Genomic DNA, 12,586 nt, shown 5'->3' with positions numbered 1-12,586 from the left:
TCACATCACAGCCAAAGATTCATCAGGTAGCTTGGTTTCTCCCTACCTCACAAAGCCAACAGCCCTGGGGTTTCAAAATTCTCTGCCGAGCTCTGAACTGAATTCCCCAATAAGAATCACAGTATGATTCTTAGAAGCTCAGAAAGGCAGCTAAACAAAAGCTCTGTAGCAAAGGATTTTGCTGATTAATAGGAAAAGCAAATGTTTTTAGCATTTAATACCTTACTCCTCAAAAAAAAAAAAAAAAAAAAAAAAAAAAAAAAAAAAAAGAAAGAAAGAAAGAAAAAGAAAAATGGGTGGGGGGATAACCTAAAACTTTTCCTCTTTCCTATGATGAACTTCAATTAAGGAGACATATAGTGTTTTGGTTTCCTCAGAAAAACCAAGCTCAGCCACTAATTGACCTTCAACTCTACACCTCTCCTGGGCCCCTGAGAAGTCTGACATAGCCCAAGGACATGGGGGCAGAGAGGCAACTGTGCGCCCCACTGAGGAAGGCCTGTACCCCTCAGTCCTGGGGCTGGGGGCTTCCAAACACCCAGGCCCAAGTCCTGATAGGGGATAAGACAGGAAGGGGGCCTGCTTCATGGGATGCTGGTCCCTCCTTATGACCTCTGTGGTGGACGCGTTTCTTTGCCAAAGGCTAAGCCAATGAGGACTATTTCCAAGCACTGGGTGCCTGGTTTCCCTGTGTCTCATCACCAAGTGTGGCGTGTACACACATCACCCAGGCCAAGGGGCCATGGACTGAGGTATCTTTGCACTCACCTGGGACTGTAGAGCTCATCTGTCCAGACTCTTCAGCAACTGTTGCTTCTGAGACCCCTTTCTTCAGTGGCCACCCCTCATGCAGACCTCCGGGGGCCAAGGCAGGTTTGATCACCTGAAAGTGCAAAGATGGGCAAGGTTACTTTGCTGGTTCTGGAGGAGAATGAGAGAGTTTGGGAGCTGGGACATTTTGCAGGAAATCAAGGAGTAGGGAGGCTACAGAGAAGCAAAAGGGTAGAGGGAGCATGTCTGGGCCAAGAGCTACAAAGCAGGGGTGCTGAAGCAAGAGAAGAGCTTTTCAGAGATGCCCATGAAGCCCTCAGGTTTGAGAAGTCCCTGGGACAGAGTAGAGGGTCTGGCCCGAGATTCCAGCAAGTGAGCCCTGTGTCTTTGCCTTGATCCCTTCCTCTGCTTCCAGCCTAAGTCAGGTAAGGCAGGGACTCAAACAACCACAGGTCTTGGAAAGAGGACAGAAGGGACAAAAGCACCAAACCAGGAGATGAAAGCTGGCTCTGGCCAGGGGTAGAGGAGGAGATGCAGAGGGGGAACAGTGCAAGTGCAGAGCAGCCAAAAGTGGGCCTGAGGCTGAGAGCACGCAGAAACCACCAGCCTGGCCCAGCCACTAGGGGGCAGGTGGCGGGGTGGGGGCTCCGTGGCGCCTTCACCCCTTCCTTAGCTGCAGAGACCACCCCTGGTCTTGATTTTCTAACGTAGGCAAAAGCTAAGCTAGTTAAGGGGCTCGAGGCACTAGGTAACCACAGCGGCTCTCTGGACACTTCTCACTCCCCACGGAGAAGCAGACTGGGGTGAGGGTCTCTAGCTGCTACCCCCTTCCCTTTAGAGGCTCCAGAGTTTGCATCAGACACAAGTGCCTGGAAGTTTCCATTAGGCCCCTGGTTTACTGGGTGACGTGGCTTTTTCAAAAGGTGTGTGCGTTAGCAGTTTGAGAGTTCAGAGCTATCCCTCCCCCTTTGCCCTTCTTCCTCAGCAAAGGCAAAGTGGGGAGAAAGGGGGAGACCAGCTCCCACTGGCCCCAGGCTGCGGCAACTACCCTAAGGAGGAAAGGAACGATGTACGAAAAGCCACCGATTTTCACTTATGGTGAAGGGAGAGGGGAGGGGGGCTTTTCTCTGATCCCACTAGGAATGAGGCACCCCTGTCCGCAAGCCCCCAGCCCGGATCAGAAGTGAGCACCCCCAGCCCCGGCGTGCGGCCGCCCCAGCAGCCGCGCTGCAGCAGCAGTAGCTTCCTCAAGGCAGCAACAGTTGTCTGGCTGAGGCGAGGCGAGGCGAGGACTCGCTCGGGCGCGCACGACGCCGGCTTCGGCCGGATGCTCCTGGGCCCTGGAGCCCCAGCCTCAAACCTAGCCAAGGTGGGAGAAGTAAGGGGACCAGGGGTGCCATAACCCTCAGCCGCCTGCGCTCAGGTGGCTCAACCCCTTTGTGCAAGTTCACTTCGCTTAGGTCACTTCTCTCCAAAATCTGGTGGAGGTTCTGGCTTATGGAGAGAAGGAGGGCTTATCTGGCTGGGGGTAGAAGGGGGATGTAAGAAGCAAAAGACAAAAGAGGAGCTCGAGGGACACAGGGTGAAGCTATTTTTAATCTAGCGTGGCTCTTACGCCTCTCCCTGCGCGAAACTATCGCTCCACAGACGGCCCCAGGTGAGAGACACGAGGAAACCCCCCAGAGCTTTTGCTTTTGCTCCATCCCCTTCGCAGATCTTAGGGACCCTTTTACTCTTCCAGAAAATGCAAGCAGGGAGGGAAAATCTCCTTTATCTGGGGAGAGGGGCTCTGATTTAGCTCTGGAGCTTGGAGTCCTCGCTTTCGGTGCCTTCTCGCAGGCTGAACCATAAAAGATCGACTCTGTCCAGCGTTCTCGGACTTCGGAGCCCTTTTCCTTACTCGGGAGAGGGTAGACTCTGGGTGCTTAGTTAACGGAGAGGGGAATGACGGTGAGCGTTTAGTTTACTGGAAGAACGGAGGTTGGGGTGCAGGGGGAATTCAGGGCCTCCCAGAAAACGGGAAGCTTCGCAGTCCTCGGATCTTGGACTCTCATATCCCTAGATTCATCCTCTATCCATGTCCATCCCTGTGGGCGCCCGTATGTGTCTGTGTGTCCTTCTGGTCCAGTCCCTAAGGACGTCTAGCAGTGTTTCTAGCTGACGAAGGGCATGGGGGCGTAGAGCATGGTGAAGGCCTGACTTGTGCCACTTGTAACCGAAGTGGTCACGACTGCAAGGGGTGGAAGGGGAGGAGGGGGACCCAAAGATGATCCTCAATCCTGCAGCTCTGCTTCCCTCCCCAGGACTGGGCGACTAGGGAGGCCAGGTCTGGGCTGCTGCTGCTACTGAGCTTCTGAGTCGGGTGCAACTGCACCTCTGAAAAGCTCCTTCTCTGCGGGGGTTTCCCCTGTTTTCGTGTGTTTTACCCCCTTCTGTGCTACTTAGTTTTGAAAAAGGCGAGATGGAGAGGACCCGAGGCTGCAAAACGCCTCAGATTAGGTTGGAAGCAGGTGTGGGGGGAAAGAAGGGGCTCCGGGGAGCCGGTGGTGCCTGGGTGTTTTTCCCTCTTTTTCGGGGCTGCCCAGTGCACCACGGCTTGCCTCACCTCCGGGTCCCCCGCTAGGACAGGGGATGCTGAGGGCTTCCCGCCCCTCCCTCAAGGGCTTTCCTACCCCTATATTGCAGAGTTAGATCGTGAGGGTCAAAAAATGACCAGAAAATATCCTAAACTGACTCATATTCCAGGTAGCGACTTGGCCCTAAGATCAGATCTTCCTTCTTCTTCTTCTTCTTTTTTTTTTTTTTTTCACAGTGGGTGAATGGGGTTATTCGGGGTGTGGGCGGGGGTTGGGGGTAAGACACAACTTGTGTAAACTTTTATTGTATTTTAGCTTCTTCCCACTTCGAAAACACAACGCACACTGCCTGCTCCGATTTCCCCTGTGATACAAAGTCGATTAAAAAGTTGGGGGGGGGGGTCTGCGCGGAGGACAGGAGAGTGACCAAAGCCTCAGGGAGCGCGGGAAGGACGGGAGGCAAAGGATTGATTCTTCCATGGGAAACGGGGAGAGGGCTGGGAAAGGCTCGGACCGAGCCGCTTCGGGAAGGCGCGGGCTTCGCCGATCGCTGGTGGCTGCCGTCTTCTCGACGAGTGCGCCCCCCGCGAATGCTTTTTGGGGTAAGGGCTTCCGGCTATTGAGTTATGTACAGCAAGCCCAGACCGCAAAAAGATTCACGAAGGGCAGAGTCTGCCTGCTTCTTCAGTCCGCCGCCGCCGCCGCCGCTTTCAGCCCAGGATGTCTCCGAACCCCGGAGCCGAGCAGGCTGGGTCTCCCCAGCGCGCTCCAACGCGGCTCAGCCTTCCCACCCCGCGAGCCGCCCGCCCCGCTTCTGCCCCTCCCTGCGACCCTCGGATCCATCCTTCTATTTCTCCACACGGTCCTCGATTCCCCAACTCAGCCCGCTGAGCCGCGAGCGAGGTGTGTGGAGGGCGAGAGGAAGAGCACGGAGGGGGACCAGGGATCCCGGTGCCCAGCCTCCACCCCTCTCCGGTACTCCAGCACCCCAAGCCTCCCCGCCTATCTGTCCTATCACCACCCTCTTTTCCCTATCAGGGTTCCAGCTAGCCCCGGCTGCAAGGTCGCGGATCTCCGAACAGGTACAGTTCGAATTCCCCCTAAACCCCCTCTTGTCCCTCCTAGTCCCCCAGCCGAGGTTCCAGCCGTGACTACAGGCGCTGCGTAAAGAGAAAAACTCCCCCAGAGCACTAAATAAATACAGACGAGGCCGCCAGCTGATTGGTGCGGACTAAAATCGTCACCCACCAATCAGGAGAGAGCTCACTTTTTTTTTCAGAAGGGGGAGGGAAGAAAAAAATATTTCCATTTCTAATTATTCAACAAAACCCAGACTGGAATACGTTAAAATATTGTTGTTGCAAAAAAGCAGGCCAAGACCCCTGCCCCCGTTCTAGCCCAGGTGAGGGGGAGGGCGTGGGATACTGGGCAAGGGCGGAGGGGTTCAACAGAGCGACCTCTCCCAACCGGACCCAAGCCAGAAGATTCCGACGGAAAATGACAGGCCAAGATGAACATAAAATACATTCAAACTCCACGATAGTCAACCTATTTCTGGAAAAAAAAATGAGGATATCTCAATCCCCCCTTCCCCCGCAAAAAGTTCCGAATGCTCAATAGGAAGGGTGACATTCCTCCTTCCGCACCCTCTCTTCCAAACCTGTCTACATATTGGGTGTCTAATGGCCCACTTGCCTCAGGTGCCCTTTCACTGCTGCAATCCCCCTCCCCCAACTCCCTACCCATTCTGCAGACTGTTGAGGGGAACATCAAGGGGCGAGCCCCTTACTGACCGCCGGCTCCCATAACGACGGGAGATTCCAGCATCTGCAGGAGGAAGGAGAGGGGAGGGGAAGGGAGACTAGGGTGGAAGGAGGAGGGAGATCTTTTTGCAACATTATCCCTCCTTCCCTCTTCCCTCTCTTCCTTTAGGCACCCTCTGCCATTGAGTCTATCCAAACTTTGAGGGGTTCTCCTCCTTCTTCTCAGTGCAACACCACTTTTTCCCCTGTCTTGTCTTCCTCCGCTCACTTGCTCCCCACCCCGCCATACCCGCTTCCCCGCCCCATCATTGTCCAAGAAGGGTCCAGGCAAAGGAACATTCGGATCACCTCCCTCCCCAGTGGTACTCCCCCAGTGGGGAAAAATTCAATCAGGGTGGGATGCTGCAAACATTTGTTAACAACTTAGGGGGAAAGTTGCCATATTTGTTCTTTGCCACCCTGGAATCGACGTGCGGACGGCGGCGGGCGCACAGGCACACTCTTGCTTGGCAAGCCCAGATTAAACGTATCTAGACTGTCTCCAAGTCTCTGTCGGCCCACCCCCTCCGCCGATCCATCACCCTCCGGCAGCTCTGCGACCCACCCACCCTCCCACGGCATCCCCTCGGCTCGGCGACCAGCAGACGCACGCACACACCCTCCGAGCGTCGACGCGCCCGCCGCGCCAGAGGGGGCTCCACAGTCCGCGCTCGCCGCGGCTGCAGCGCGGGCCACTGGGAAAAAAGTTCTACTCAGCCGACCACTGAGCGTACCGACCACGGCCGACCCGTGCACCAACCCCCTTCTCCTTACCTGGGTCCAGAGGCCGCCGGAGCGCGCCGGTCCTGTCCGCACTGCAGCCAGCTTGAAGGAGCCCCTCCAACCGGCCCGCTCCCCTCCTGCCCTTCCCTGCCCCCCACGGGTGTTGGCCCAGCGGCGAAGCAGGCTCTTCCAGGTAAGTATATAAGTTACTGTACTGTGTGGGAGGGTCACGATCTTGATAATTGCGGCTTTCCGAGCTTAACCCCTGCGTTCCTGCCTTCCTCCAACTTGTTGAGGATCGTCGGGTAGCGAGAGACAGAGCGAGCGCGCCAGCGAGCGCGCCGGCCGGGAGGGGGGAGAGAGGTGCACCCGGCCGAGAAGGGAGAGCCAGACAGCGAGCGGCGGAGTTCAAAAGTCCCCCTGGCGGCGGTTTTCATTGGATAGGTCTTCCCCCCCACCCCCGTCCCCCCTGGCTTGGTCTCCCCCTCACCCCCACGGTCTCCCATGTAGGGGACGTCTCCAGGCGAAGTCACGATTCCTTCTCAGTTCGGAATGAACTGTGACTAGAGCCATGACGCAGCCAGCGCGCATTACTCACTTTTTGCAGTCACGACTTGGGAATCCGTGCTGGTTCCAACCAAAATTACACTGCTACCATTGAATTATTTAATAGGATCCAGTTCGGGGGTAAACTTATGCATTGTGCCAAACGATGGGGAGGGGGGCCGAGGGTAAATGAGGACGTGGGGCGTCCTCCCTTCCCCCTTCATGGCTCTCGGACCCCCTTCCCACTGCTCCACGTGTTGCAAATGTTTTATTGCGCTGCCACCCCTCCCAGCACCCCCCCCAACCCAGCTACTGCTTTTGCAAATGTGGCAGAATTTGTAAACACAACCACGCAACTTGCGGGGCTGAGAGGGGAGAGGCTGGGAAAGGGAATGGATAGGTCGTGGTGAATGAAGAGGAGGCCGAGAAGCTACGAGCAGCTTTGGTTTGAACTGAATTGTCAAGACAAAGTGTGGGTAGCAGTGTTATTTGTGTTATTCTCCACAACATCAGTAATAGCCCTTGTTACTATTATGAGTTGAGGAATACTCAGTCTTAGCCAGGGAATCTTCCCAATGAGGGACTGATTCTGAGCTAAAAATAACTCGACCCACACTCTCCCCTCCTCATCCCAGGGCTGTGCCTTGGGTGCCCTCCATGGGGGTCAGGTCACTAAAGCCAGAGGTTATCAGTGGATTACGATGGGGTAGAATAAGCCGATAGCATCTGGGCTCTCCTTCTGTTTCACTTGAAGGCTAGCCCCCTCAGATACTTACCTCACCGTCCCGAGGGTTTTGTTTTTGTTTTTGTTTTTTTTAACAAGCATATAGAAAATATCCCTACATGCACACAAGCTTACTGCATATCTACAAGATTGCTTCATTCCCCCCACTGTCTACAGCCCACCCTTGTGAGCCAACTTGAGGATGCATTTTTATTATTTCTCTCTGAAAAGTTAATCAGCATGAATGTCTTTGTGCGCGTGATGTTCATTCCCCCCTTTGGCCTCTGATAACCTTCCTCCCTCTTCACCTGTCTGGCTACAGGTTTGTCCAAAGTGTCTGCAGCTGACTGCAATGAATCTCACTCTGGGTCAAGCCCATAACCCCAGGGAATCTGTGGTCTCGGCAATAACATTTAGGGACTTGGAGAAGAGCACCCCTCCCTCCCGCAGCTTCCCTCAGAGCCGGTTTTCAGAAACCCTTTGGCTCGAGCTTTAAGGCGCCGCGATGTTACCAAGCCTGGATTCTCTGCGCATCGCACCAGCAACTCCTGTGCTTTGGTTTCTAATTCACTCATTCCACCAACTCATTTGGGGCTCCTATGACTAGGTCGTGAAGTGAGGGGAATAGTAAGAAAAATGCCATAATGCACAGACATCCTTACACACCTCGTGGGAATCGCAGAATGTGGGAACATGGGGGGGCATGAAATAGGAGGGGATGAGGGTCCGAATAAAGCAACCTATAGTCTCTTATTTTGAAAGTCACCATCACGGGAGAGAAATCTTTCAAATCCGCTGGCGGGAAGATGCGGGCGCCTGGGAATGGAGACCCAGATAGTGCCTGGCCTCTGCGGAGAAAGCCGGTGAGCCGCCGGTTTGCGGTTCCTGGAGCGCTGGGCCTTAAGACTCATCCTGGAATCTAACACTTCGCTCCCCCTCCTTTAAATTTTTTTCCTTTCCTTCCCACTCACCCCTCCTTTTCCCCAAAGCTCTTACCGAAGTCACGACTATCCCCTTTGAACATCCTTAACCCCCTCCTTTCCGTATCCCTCTTCTGCATTCAGGGCGGGGCTATCCGCAGCTGGCGCCAACCCCGCCCCCTGGCGCTCGGAGCTGAACTAGCTGAGGACCAAGGAATTTTCAGCACCGGCCTTCCGTGGACAGCTACCGCGCCCTGGGCCGGCCAGGACCAGCCTGGGTCGCGATCCTCGGACTCCCGGACCCGAGCAAGCAGGGAATTTTGTCAAAGGGATAGGGATTTTTGCTTCTCTTTACCTCCCCTCCCCATCCATGGGATTTTAATCTATATTACATCGTCTCCATTAATCTCGCAGAGAGATGGCCCATTAAGTCGTATCTGAGCACCTTTTAATACAGAGAAAATGGGGAGGGGAGGGGGACAGTCGAGAGAACCGGGCTCAACAGCGCCGACCCATAGAGAGAGAGAGAGTTGCAGCTATTGATTCAGAGATTGGTCAGGGTGATTCCCAGCTCTGCAAGAATTCCCCCTTTCAGTTCCTTTTCATGCAGCCCCAAATTCATTAAGCACATACAGAGCTATACCCCCTTAGCCTCTACTCAGTCCCACCCTCCTCTCTAGAAAGGAGTGAAAAGGCAGCCAAAAAAGAACTCCAGAGCATGCACAAAGTAAGCCTCAGCTCATACTCACAGTCTGCAGCATGCACATGACATAATATTACTTACCCAAACGGGAACTCCTTTAGAGAGAGAAAGAGAAACATAGGGGGAGGGAAGAGAAAGTGGAAAGAGAGGGAGACAGGAGAGAGGAGAGGAAAAATCCAACAATTAATTTCCAGACATAGTTGGGGGGGGTGGGGAATGCGGTGATGTCCAGGTTTTCTTCCACCCGCGCTGGCTTTTTATCCCAGTGCAGCCCTCGGTCTATTTCTGGAACACGATCAAACCCTGATGCTATTTTTAGCAAGTACTGAAAAAACCTCCACACACAAAGGCATTTCTCTGGAACGTTACGTCCAAAACATTAAATGTGCATTAAGCGCCCCCTCCCCACTTTTTCCTGCACCACCAGACTCAATTGCATTACTGCAGATGATGTTTTTCAAAGCAGAAAAATACTCAAATATATTTTATATTCTCCCTCCCTCCCATTAACTCCCGTCTGCCTCTGCCTGTTGCAAGCTCCTCGCAGTCTCCCCGAGCAGAAGGCTTTGGAATGGTTGTATTTTTTTAGAGCTGCATGTCTCCATTGACCAGATTCCCTACATGCTGGGAAAAAGGGGGGGGCGGGGTGCTTATGCCCCTTCCCCAGAGGAGCTTCCCAAGAAAGCTCTAGAGTCTAAAGCTACTCACGCTGGAGATTCCCAAATGAGGGAAGAAAAAACAAAAATCCTCCGTATCATTCCCACGTTTCCCACCCATGCTTTGCAAAATCGCGATGTGTTTGCAACACACCGCCTTTGAAAATATATATTTTGAAAGGGGTGTGTGTGTGTGTGTGTGTGTGTGTGTGTGTGTGTGTGTGTGTGTGTGTGTTTTGCGTTCTAGTAATTCACTACGAGGGGGCTGGAGCAAATAGACTCATGAAGGCAGCGCGGAGCAGCCGCCTTGAGTCTCCTTTGCCAGCCTGCGTCAGTCATCAGCTACTGACGTCACGTGCAGATTCTCCTCTTTGGTGGGTCTGGTTCAGCCGAGAGGAGGCTTCTGCTCGGCGACAGCGCTTTGTGTTCGGCGCAGCCACTGAGCTAGCGAGGCGGCCGAGGCGGGCGCCACCCCAGGCTTGGGCTGGGCAGCTGCAGAGGAGGCTGCAGCCTAGTGTGCACCGGGCGTGCTGGGCCTCGAGGGCGTACCCATTAGGGCAGCCCCCTCCCCAAACGCCCTACGCCGCCGAGCGCAAACTCGGCTCCGCACAGACGCGGCACGAGCGTCCTTTCCCCGCCCTTTCGCAACTGGCCGCTGTAGCGGAGAGAGCTATGGCTATAACTCGGATTAATTCTGTGTATTTGTCAGGCAGATAGCCCCGGCTCCTCGAGTGACGCAAATAACAGATTCTACGGATCCCGCTCTCTCTCCTGCTCCCATTTTTCTTCCCTCCCTGCTTTTCCCTGTTCTGTTTCCTGCGCCCACGCATCCTGCTCGGTCGCCCACGGAATCAGCCAGCTACAGCTCCCCAGAGAGCAAGAATTCGAGTTACAGACAGACAGACTCCCAGAGCAGGAACAAATAAACCTGCAATTAAATACACACACATACACACAGCCCTTTGCAAATGGCCAGCAGCATTTAGGGGCTCCCCTGTGTCGGGGGAGGGGGAAGCTGATTCACAAATCCACCAGCCTCCAGTCAGTGCGGGGGGCGGGGAGGGGGATGGGGGAGGAGGGCGGACGGAGAAGCAAGGGACAGGGCTTGCTGCTGCAGCTTTACCCTCGAACCACCACCGGGAAAGGAAACCCACCTCTATAAATACCCAGATGGCAGAGTATTAGCGAATAAACAACTTTTGTTGCATGACAGAAGGCGGAGAAAATTGAACAAAGACTGCAAAGGCTTAGTCTCTAGTGACATTATCAGGACTTTTTAAGGTGACGCTTTACCCTTTCTCCCTCTCAAAGACCAGGGGATCTTCTATTTTTCTTCTTAAAATAATGCCCCTCAAAAAAGAACTGAATGGATCAGTGCTATTTTTAAACCAACTTGAAGAGTTTTATTCCATGAGGGCGGCAAAGTGTGCATGTGTGTGTACACATACGTGTGTGTCTCAGTGTGGTATCTGAATCTGAGGTTTTCGGCAGAAGACATGCCACACCTCAGCATGACAGAGGGTTTATTGATTGGGGGAGTGTTGGAGGTGGGAAGAATTCTTGTAGATTGGAAGATCTGAACAAAATCATACACAGATCACCCTCCTCAAATCTACACAGCATCCCAGATCCACCTCGCATGACCTCTGCCCCAAGAGAAGGGGGGAAACAGGAAAGCAGAGAGAAGAGAGCTGTTTACTTTGTGGTTTGGCGCCTGGTCCGTCCTTGTTATTGATCCTAATTATCAACTTTCCCTGTCACTGATTTTCCTTGATGTCAGTAAACAATTTTCCAGCGTTACCGCTAGGATTTGGGGCACAAGGCCTGGGAGAGAATGATCATGGGGCTGATCTTTAATCAGTGTGATCTTTAATACCCTCTCATCTCCCTCTTCAGGCCCTCCTAGCCTTTGTAGCTTGCCTTAGAGATTCTGGTGTGAGCTTAAGCTCGTCCTGTACCCTCAATTCCTGTCTGTGGCTTAAGCCTTGCCTTCTAAAGGGAGACGGAGGATGGCCACTCAGCACGGAGGACACCCTCTGGCAGCCCATCAGCAGCTGTTTATTTTTAGCTCCACATATGCATGTATGTATGCATGTGAGAATGTTGCTGCAGTGGGGAGGTGTGCAGTCAGAAGAAATATTAGTGAGACGTAGTCCACCCAGGTTCTTGCACTGAGGATGGCTTATCACACGGGATCATCAGATGTGGCCTGACGGTCAGGAGAGCTTCCCCATCATGTGTCGCAAGCGTTTCAACGAAGTCTTGTCAGATTAATGAAAATGTCAGGTTAAGCATGTTTTTAAAGGCACAGAGTAGGTACGTTTTTAGAGATATGAGACTAGGTATGTGTAAGCATAAATTCATGTAACCATGTAGTTTCTATATGGAGAAGATACAATTTAGAATTTTGTGACCTGCTTTCTGTTTCTATGCTTTCTGTGGTGATTGGGTGCTATTGTGTCTTGTGTTGAGACCAAGGCAGCTTCATTCAGAATCACTTTGGGGGCCCCCTAACAGCTTTCAGCAGCCCTGAATGTAGCCCTAACAAATGAGGTAGAGTTGGAAGTAAAGAAATGTGCTCAGACTCTGCCTCTTAAGACTTTTGAAGGTAGTGGCCAAAATTACACTAATCTAACCTTGGCAGCCCGGTGGACTCAACATCTCTGCTCCTCCCCCTGCCCCCAGAAGGTGACACCCCTCTTCCCTGTCCCTGTCTTGTTGCTCTAATCAAGCAGACTGGTTAGATTTGGGACCAAGGATGCCCACGAAACTTAGCAGAAATATTTGCAGAAAGTTGGTCCTCCACAGATAGCACCGCCAGTTTCCCTACACATCAGTCAGGTCCTTTGATACATGACTGGACTGCAGCTGGTGACCTTGGCTTTCCAAGCTGTCCTGCCATTCTTTGTTAAGGGCTGTGGTGCCCAATTCCTGTCTGAGCACTCAAGCTAAGGACTCAAAGAATTAATAGACTGTTTTGGAACTTGCCCGAGATGAAAAGTGCCTTCTGCACCACCACACTGCCAACCCATCCCTGGGCATCCCAAGCATGAAGAAGACTTGTCCCCCTAATGCTCCCCCAGGGGGCCCATGGGGATAGACTGCTGTCACAAAGCCCTTGAAAAGAAACTGAGTCTCCTCTCTCTCAGGGCCCGTGAAGCCCAG

The 12,586-nt window shown here is 53.3% G+C and overlaps 1 long non-coding RNA gene across 1 annotated transcript in view; it reads right to left on the bottom strand.

Annotated features, from left to right (window-relative positions):
• Positions 1 to 537: 537 nt before the first annotated feature.
• Positions 538 to 12,586, bottom strand: part of LOC116666354 — a 28,195-nt gene continuing 16,146 nt past the window's right edge. Inside the window, exons 2-3 of the long non-coding RNA XR_004323164.1 lie at positions 8,847 to 8,860; positions 538 to 883 (exon numbers count right to left, since the gene is read on the bottom strand). This is a non-coding gene — a long non-coding RNA (uncharacterized LOC116666354). The remainder of the gene's footprint in view (positions 884 to 8,846; positions 8,861 to 12,586) is intronic.

The sequence above is a fragment of the Camelus ferus genome, chromosome 10, assembly GCF_009834535.1.
Source record: "Camelus ferus isolate YT-003-E chromosome 10, BCGSAC_Cfer_1.0, whole genome shotgun sequence".
Classification (NCBI taxonomy): Eukaryota; Metazoa; Chordata; class Mammalia; order Artiodactyla; family Camelidae; genus Camelus; species Camelus ferus.
This window is presented reverse-complemented; position numbering and strand designations above follow the sequence as displayed.